The following is a 10,136-nucleotide window of genomic DNA, read 5'->3' as shown; positions in this document are numbered from 1 at the left end:
ACAATTTCTTAATAATCCTCACAAGACTCTTATTAGAACTTTCAGCTAAACCATTGCCTTGTGGATAATAAGCTGTTGAGTGACCAAGAGTAATATGATATTGATGGCAAAAGTTTATCATTCTTTTAGACTTGAATGCTTGGGCATTGTCTGTGATAAGCTTGAGTGGACATCCAAACCTTGACAAAATATTGTTCTCTAAGAAAGAAATAATGACTGCATCATTAGCTTGTCTAGTTGGCACTGCCTCTATCCACTTTGTGAAATAATCTGTGGCTGTAAGTATCCACCGATGTTGGCCTGATGAAGAGGGATGTATCTCACCTATAAAATCTAGCCCCCACTGCTGAAAAGGCGCTTCTACATAAATAGGAACTAGAGGCATAGGCATGAGTTTTCTTTTACCTTCAAACAACTGACATTCATGACAGGCTGCAACCTTTTTATAGATGTCTTTGAACATGGTGGGCCAAAAATATCCAGCTCTCAATATTTTGTTAGCCGTAGCCTTCCAATAATGGTGACCTCCACAGTCTCCTCTATGAAATTCTTCAATTACCTTATCAGCCTCTTCTTCAATCAAACAACTTAGTAGAATCCCTCCAGCATCCTTCCAGAATAAATTCTGCTCATTAATAAAATATTTAAGAGATTTCAGCTTGATAAAACGAGCTTTAGACTTAGGAAGATTATCAGGGGCTCTGTTGTGTTGTAGTACAAATGAGACATCCTTATACCATCCAGATATCAGAAATTTTTCATTAATTTGAACCAACTCTTCCTCTTCTTCAAAAATTTCTGATATTTCTGCATTAAAGTTAATATCACTGCAGTCTAAATTTGAGTGAGTTAGTAGCTCTGCTAACCCTTGACCTTTCACCAATTTAGTTGGCCTAATTTCAATATCATATTCCAACAATTTGGCTATCCATTTCCCTCTTTTACCATCCGGGTCTGCTTGTGTGAGAATTTCTTTAATAACAGCACTTGGCACAAATGCAATAATATGAGAATGAAGCACATAGATTCTGAAATCTTTGATTGCCTTCACCAAAGCATATGCCTGTTTTTCTAAAATGTTATACTTTAGTTCAGCATTTGCCAATGTTTTACTAAAGAATGAAATAGGCTGCTCCATACCTTGACTCCCTTTCTGCAAAAGAACTCCAGCGATTGTATCTTCAGAGGCATAAGTGAATATTAAGAATTCCTTGGAGAAATCAGGACTAATAAGAACCGGCGCTTGAGTGAGTGCTTTTTTAATTTCTTCAAATGACTTTCTTGCCTCAGCTGTCCATCTAAAGTCTGCTCCTTTCTTTAGCATTTTTGTGATATACTTAACCACCTCTGCAAAGTTAGGAATGAACCTCCTAACAAAATTGACTTTACCAAGAAAAGACTGCACTTCTTTCTTACTCCTTGGCAAATCCAATCTTGAAATAGCACTAACTCTATTTGGATCTATTTTAATGCCTTCTTGAGAAATAATATGCCCAAGCAACTTACCAGAAGTCAATGCAAAGATGCTTTTAGTTGGGTTCAAAGAAATGCCGAACCTTCTACACTTCAATAATATCTTCTCCAGATGCTTTAAATGATCTTCCTCTTTCTTTGAAAAGACTGTAATATCATCAAGGTACACCACAACTGATTTATCTTTCTCCTCTGCAAAAGCAATGTCCATAGCCCTTTGGAAAGTCGCCCCTGCGTTCATGAGGCCAAAAGGCATCTTGGCATACATAAATGTGCCCCATGGTGTGGTAAAAGCTGTCTTCTCCTGATCCTCTGGATGAACAAGGATCTGATTATAACCTGAAAAACCATCTAACATTGACATTCTCTGAGACCCTACAATATTTTGCAACATGAGATCCATCTTAGGAAGAGGGTAATTGTCTTTAAGTGAAGCCTTGTTTAAATTTCTAAAATCTATGCAAATCCTTATTTCTCCATTCTTCTTCCTAACTGGTACCAAGTTGGCTAACCAATTAGAAAATCTGATAGGAACAATAATCTTTGCATCATACAACTTCTTAACCTCTTTCTCAATTAATGGCATCAGCAAAGGATTTATTCTTCTCAATTTTTGCTTGAATGGTTTCTCATTTGGTTTGATGGGAATTGTATGTTGTATAACTGAGGCATCATACTGTTTGAGATCAGTATAATTCCATGCAAATACATCAATAAACTTCTTCATTAATTCAATGTACTTCACTTTAAGATCAGCTGATAAAAATTTGGAAATTTTGACCCATCTAGGCGCTACTAAATCACCTAGATTGCAATTCTCTATTTCTTCTTCATTTGCCTGCAACCTTGGCGCCTTAAAAACATCATTCTGATCAAAAAGCTTCTCAAGTGGAATCAGACCTTTAGGAATAAGATTATTTTGTAGCTGCAACACCTCAGACTTTTCTTTTGTTTCCACTAACATGTTTTGTTGATCAATCTGACAATTCTCAAATTCTCCTTTCAATTCTAGGAAACTTTTCACCTGCTGGTCATCTTCAAATACTTGCCAATTCAGTATATTGTCAGGGATCACTGGTCTATGGCGGACTTTCACTTCATAATGATCAGAAGAAATCTTAGGAATGACAAAAAGACTAGCTGCTACAGCAAGGGAATCTGCCATGGAATTCTGATCTCTAGTCTTAATATTGAAAGTATATGACTGAAATTTCTCCAGTAATTCTAACACCAAATTCCTATAAGCTCTCATTCTTACATCTTTTGTTTGATAAGCCCCTTGAACTTGCTTTATAACTAGTTCAGAGTCTCCATACACAGCAATGCTCTTTGCCTTTAACTCAATCAAATTTTCCAAGCCCAAAACCAAGGACTCATACTCGGCCATATTATTAGTGCAATCAAAATTGAGCTTATAGGATAAAAACTTATTTTCATTAGTTGGAGACATAATCCAAATTCCAGCACCAGCGCCTTCTTTACCAGCTGCTCCATCAAAATACAAAGACCAGCAACCAGAGATGTCTTCTTTATCATTTTGCTGCTGCTCTACACACTGATTTTCTGCCTTTCCTTTCTGTGACTCTTCTCCCACTGATTCATTAAATAAAATTGCTGACCCCAAACCTGTGTCACAAGAATAAATTGGAAAATTTTGTGGTTTGTCTTTACTACTCACCATATATGCCATTCTTGTTTCATGGTATAATCTTCTCTGTTCTCCAAAAACCGGAATAGTAGCAAAAGTCAAATCCATCTGCATAGTACCTTTAATCTTAGCTGCCCATGATCTTGAGAGTAAAATCCCAAATTTAGGTGGGACATCCGCCACAACAATATCCATGACAGTGGTCTTGGCTGGGATTTGTGTTAGTGATACAACCACATCTTTAATTAACCCAATACAATGAACCCTCTTAGAGTCAAAAGAAAATAGATCTTTATAAGGTCTAGTCACTTCCAATCCTAGCCTTTCCATAATGACTTTGGGCATAAGGTTATGAGATGCTCCTGAGTCTAGCATGGCATTATGAAGAGTCATCTCGTGTATATTGATACTAATATAAAAAGGAGGAAATTCATCATTCTGCTCATCTTCTAACCTTGGGCCTAAACAAATGATAGGATTGTCTTCTTGCAAATTTAAGATATCAGCTCCTCCTGGAGGAGAGTTAAGCATTTCCACAATCTTACTCCTATATTTGTTTACTTTCAAAATCTCATTAAATGGGACTGAAATTTTGATTTTAGCCATCTCATTTTCTATGCTAAACACAGAATTAGATCTTTCCATTTCCTTAGGAAGAGCAACAACTTGACTAACCTTCTTCTCAACAGGAGAATCATTGTTTTTATCAGCTTGCTTAGGCTTTTCTTGTCTGTCCTCCGCTGCTTTTGAAACATTCTTTTTGGGCTGAGCTTTATTAGCTGAAACAGGCACCTCTCTATTTCTGAGATTATATTGCTTTTGAATTTCAAAAATGGCATGCTGATACCCTTTTAGAAAATCTGAAGGTTCTTCCTCAACTTTCTGTTGGCTAGATTCATCATGTTCTTCTTTTGTTAAAAAGATTTCTGAATCTTCCTCACCAAGGCAATGAATGGCTTCTTCTGGTTCCTCAGTCTCTTCCTCACCATCTACCATATTTTGCTGAAATGGAGGTCTTACAGGAGGATCAGCTGGCTGATTTCTATTTTCCCTTGGACGTTGTTGATTTTGAGGTCTCCTAAACTGAGAATTTCTAAACCGAGACTCTTGTTGTGCTTGAGGAGCAGCAGTATTCCCAAGTGCTAGTTGATCCATTAACTTTTCCATAGTCTTCATCATGGTTTCAAATTTTTCATCTTGAGCTGAAGTGGAAGGCCTCTCCTCTTCCTTAAATTTAGTCTTAGCCATCTTAGACTTTTTAGCAGCAAGTATATTTACTTCAACTTTGATAGCATCATTTTGCATATCAGCCAATGTAGCAGATTCTCTTTCTCTAAGTAAGAGGGAAAAATCAGATTCAAAAGACTCAGCATATCTTAATTGAGCCAAAGCCCCAGGAGGTTTTAAGTGATCTGGAATAGAATTATAAGTCTTATTGAATCTCTTAGAAAAGCTTTGAATAGTCTCATCTGGAGCTCTTCTTAAATTATTATATTCAGTGAGAGCTTGTACTGGATTAGTTCTATTACCCCACTTTCTCAAAAAATTATCTTCGAACTCAATCCAACTGTGAATGCTACCAGCTCCCAAGGCTTTGAACCATTTCCTAACCTCCCCAATAAAGGACTGAGCAAATAATCTCAATTTGACATCTTCATCATCTACTTCATACCTATCAATAAAGTCATTGAATCTATCTACATGCTCTTCAGCTGTGATGTCTTCATCCCCTCCCCAGGTTGGAATCTTAGAAGCATATTTATTTGGTAAGTCATGCAAAACAGCAGGAAGGGCCAAAGGGGCATACCTTGCAGGTACAGCCATGATGAAAGGAGGAACAACAGCAATAGGTATGTTATGACCAGAGCTAATGTGAGATAACAGTTTAGGACTGTTTGGACTTACAGAAGCAGAGGACAAAATATGAGTACGAAAGGGACTATTAGGACTTTGTAACCCACCAACAAATGAGCTCCAATTTGGGAGTGGTAACCCAATATTTGAATTAAGCAGAATTTCAAAAGGGTCAAGCTCCTTAAGCTTCTTTAAATCTTCTCTTTCTAATAAAAGCTCAGAGGACACAATTTCCCAAAACTCCTCTTTATCTTCTTGTGAAATTAAAGAAGAGGTATCAATACCTCTCTTTTGTAAATCCAAGATAATACCTATTACTTCTTCTTCATCTTCAGACCTTAATATGACCTCTTGAACCTTATCATCCACAAGTTTGTTTTCAAGACTTCTAGAAAACTCAGAAAATAATGATTTTGAAGTACCTGGTATATCAGAGAGCTTCTGCTTTCTTCTTGAAATGATGTTAGGATTTTCCACAGGCCTATGCGGATTTGGATCAGGGTTACTCCTTGTGTACCTTCCTTTCGAAGCCACCTTTAAACTTTTCAAAAACAAATGGAGTCACCAAGGTAGAGTGCAACCTCGAAAAACATTTGAACTCCTGCTACCTTCAGAAATTCAATCTTTAGCTCCCGGCAGACGCACCAAAATGTTATCACAAAACCATCACAGAGGGTTGCAACTAAGCATGATCTCATGTAACTATTTCAACCTATCTTTAGACCAAAGATCAGCCTCTTTGATCAGAGAGGGCTCTCTCAAAACTCTTAATGAAATTCTTCACACACTAGAGGGTTAACTCTTTGTCTTTTTATGAAAACATAAATGGTTGGAAACACACCAAAATGAATCCCATTGGGCTATGGAGTCTATAATATCCAGTGAACAAGAAAAAACACAGTGATCTCATAGAAATCAAGGCTCTAAACATCACAAGTCAAACAAATTCCACCACATATAGTCGGCTGTATACACAGGAAATCAGAGCATATAATCATGAGTTCTGAGTGATTGCATACAACAAAACCATAAAATAACATAAAACATAAACCATCATTACTTCATTTGACCATGATAACACTTCGAGAATCTTGAGAAGAGTATAACTCTGTTTTTACTATTACTGTCAAAAAAGGTCTTACAGTGGCCCAAAACAACACACTTTTTCTATTAAGTATCCAACCTTTTTTACATATCAATTCTTCCTATATATAGCCTATCAAAAACTACTGTACGAGGCTCCTCAACGAGCATGAAGGGAGCTCGTGTTTTTTACATAAATGACCTTAACTATGACATAAACCAACTGATTAATTACAAAAGTTATGATGGTACGAAAACAGGGGATTCCATCATACTGGCCCTTTAAGTCTCCTTCCTTGTATACCCTGCTATGTTCTTCAAAGCTCACCACCTGTATCATTGCCATAACAACCATATCCAAACTAGAAGCATGTTCAATGTATATACAGCTTCGGATTCTTGATGCAGAGATGATTCAAACAACCGAAAAGAAAATGAAGCCTATATTCTTGGTTGTTGCCCCCCTCGGTGTCCACATATTAATGATCCATATTTGAGCCTCTTACACCTTGGATAACCTCGTCTGATTGAAAAGAATTCATGAACCAGCCATCCCAGAGCTAGACAAGTGTATTATCTTACACCTCAGCAGCTCTATCCAAACCCTAAATTCTCGGAGATAAAGTGACTTTTTAGCAAAAAACAAAACTTCGCCCTTTTTTTTTTTAATATTTACCCTTGGCCTCTTTAACAAAATATCTGACTGATCTTCTATACTCCCCAGGCTCAGTATTTGACCATTTGTTAAAATATATGCTGACCTCAGCATTCCATTTCAAGCTTTAATCATAACCAGTCATCTACAGCAGTTTCGTAGCGCGCTACGAAACTGCTGTAGGTCATTAAAATCAATTTTATGAACCTCAAAACAGTATCACTTCAAATTTATAATTCTTCAGTCATTCCATACAAGCAAAAAGACACAAAAAGTCTCAAAAACTTTTGACAAGATAATGACCCAAAATATATCAAAATTTGAGAATACACAATCCTTCTTGAATCATTTAGCTAGCCTGTCTAGCTTTTCTCTCAGACTGATGACCTCCTTCTTCAACTTCTTATTCTCTGCTTTCAGACTTATATTCACTTGTTTCATAGTTTTTGCTTGTTTTAAAGCTGGTACTGTCCATACATAGGCATCAGACACCGAACTAGCTTGACTGATCATTCTTGCTTTACCTTTCATCACAGCTTTCCTATAATTGGTATACCTTACTGCCTTCTCTTTAAAAACATTTGAGACCTGAGGTATCTCCTTACTTACTCCAGCTTGTTTTTTGATGGCAATCGCATTGCCACTTTGACTTATAACCACCTTTTTGTCCTTACTCTTGTTTTTAGCTGCTTGGACCATTTCAGAGAAAATTTCAAGTGCCTCTGTCCTAGGCAAGTCTGAAGAGACTTTCTCTTTTTGAACCTTTTCTGCTTCCTTCATTTGCCTCCTAGTCATTGGTCTACGGGGTTTAAAAGCATACTCTACCCCTGGTTCTTCAAACTCTAATTTTTTAGAAGCCTTTGACTTCTTTGAACTTTCAGGAGAAGACAGTGTTAAATCAATATGCATTGGCGATACCAATTGATCTTGTTCAATTTCAAGGGGTTCAACTTGAATTGGGTGCTCTTGTTCTAATTCAATAGCTTCCAACAAATCATTTAAACTACCCCTAGACACAGGACTTTCTTCCACAGGAGCTAACTTTCCCTTTTCTTTATTTAGCTGTCCTCTAGTTCTTACTCTTGAAACCCTTTCCACTTTACTAGACTCAAATTCATCTTTTCCTTTGTGAGTCTTCTGTTTAGATGATTCTGGTGTTTCTTTAAGAGATAACTTAGAAGCTTCCTTTTCAGATACTTTGGATGACTTTGAAGTTTTGATTATTGATGCTTCAGGAGCTTTTTCAACTGCTAACTTAGGAGTCTTCTTTGTTTTAGCTTCAGGTGTGTCTTTGACTGTTGCAGACCTCTCTGGCTTCTTTGTTTTAGCTTTGGACTTGCTATGGTCTGTTATTTCTTTTCTTAACTCAGCCAAAGTAGTACCCTCACTCCTATCTTCTTTTTCTCTTACAGGTAAAGGAGTTAGGCCCGTTTTACTAGGGAAACCGGCCATGAATACAAACGAGTCCCAGTCCTTACCAATTTTATGTAGGCTATCCAACACCAGTAATTTAACCAGACCATGATGGAAAAGAGAAGTTTCATAGGCTTCCTTCTTCAACTGAATTTTATCACACATCTTAGAAATACTCCTGAATAAGTAAAAGGGTATGTCTATGGAGCTCTTACCAGTAAAGTGTAGCAACAGCTTGAAATGATATGAGTAAACTTTGTTGTATCGGCCTTCACACGTCAAATACTTCTGAATGCATGACAATAATGTAGCATAATTCTCCTTAAGATAACTCCTTGGGACAGCTCTGGAGAGATCTTCATTCACATATGGTGCCTTTAAGAACTCCTTACACGGACCCATATCAAACTTGAAATTCTTGAACCACTCTTGACCACCTCTTGGGATTTCTGTGACTTTAGAAATAACTTCAGGTGAAACCGGGAACTCCAGCATGGCCACTTTTGAATTTAATCCCGTAAAATTCACTGCAAATGCCTTGGTAACTTCTGCATGTCCACCTTTGAGCTTTTCACAAAACCGCCAACAACCAGTAGCTCTGAATGCCTTTGCTATTTCCTCATCCCTGAGGGTTACATCTAATCCCTCCGGTTCTGTTCTCACACATCTCCCTGAACGATGCTCTTTTTTCTCCATATTTCTTAGCACAATTCTTCACGAGGGAATGACAATGGTTTGCAGCACAATAACAGATTTTACGCTGTAGAAATCAGGCTCGCTTGCAGAAGTCTATTTAGGATAAAGCTCAAGCTTTCATCAAGCAGAGGACATTCATTTGTTATGAAAAACATATTATGACACGACCACTTTCTATAACGTCCCCCAAACTGACACCTAACTCAATGAGATCAAACCTGATGGCAAAGTAATGGCTAATCATGACAGACAAATGGTGTGAGGAAACAATCATGACCGGACACGTGACTCATCACCTCTCGGATTAGACAGTTAAGGAAAAACGCTGCATAAAAACCCGAAACCCCGATTTCGTAGCGCGGGCAGTTCAAATTTAAGGGAATGCGCTACGAAATCGCTGACAAACAAGCCGCTACGAAAACGCGCAAACAGATTTGAGCAACAGACTTGACCAATCATACCCGCGCTGCGAAACTGCGCAAGTACCTAAGACATGACACCCGCGCTGCGAAACTGCGCAAGTACTTTTGACAAGACATGACATAACTAACTATGATGAAAGATGACCAATGCCCTTGCCTTTACACGAATTTCATTCATAACTCTTGCATTTTCAAAATTTGAAATTGACACAAGTTAACAAAGCTATTTACAAGACCACAAGACTCTTCAAAATTTATGGACAATTATCATATACATGGACTATAGTTTCTGGTGATAACAGGTTGCAAAACCCAATTTCTGCAAGATAGACATCTTTACCAAGTCACCTGCAACCTGAATCGACCCTTGTTCCACTTCGTGTGAAACGGCTTCCTTCACTTGCAAGTACCTGTCACAAGCAACCCTGCTCAATAACTTCACCCTTCAATACCTGGAATCAGCTGCTCTGATACCACCTGTCACGCCCCTACACCTACGGTAGTCTTCCAACCGCTTGTAGCAAGGTGCGGCACCACCGAACGCTTTCTTTTCACCAATACTAACATTCGTGGACTACTCCTACTTTCACTTTAACATTACTTAGCTTGTGTTTCACAACCAAGTAAACATGCAATTATCCTTTATACTTAATGAAGCCCATACTCATTCATTATCATCATGCAATTATACCAAGAACAACAACAATTGCAACAAGTATAAAGGGGAGGGGCAACTCCCCGTAATGTGAGTCTACTCGACAATATATTAAGAATATTAGTTTTACAATATAAAAGTGTGCCTTGCCAAACCAAGTCTCACACTTAGCCAAATATTACAAAGAGAGGTAACCTTGCCTTTTACAATACATGTACACCTCTTGCACGAAGGGTG

The sequence above is a fragment of the Pinus tabuliformis genome, chromosome 1_2, assembly GCF_031772625.1.
Source record: "Pinus tabuliformis cultivar Carrire ecotype Pingquan chromosome 1_2, CPIR1, whole genome shotgun sequence".
Lineage (NCBI taxonomy): Eukaryota > Viridiplantae > Streptophyta > Pinopsida > Pinales > Pinaceae > Pinus > Pinus tabuliformis.
This window is presented reverse-complemented; position numbering follows the sequence as displayed.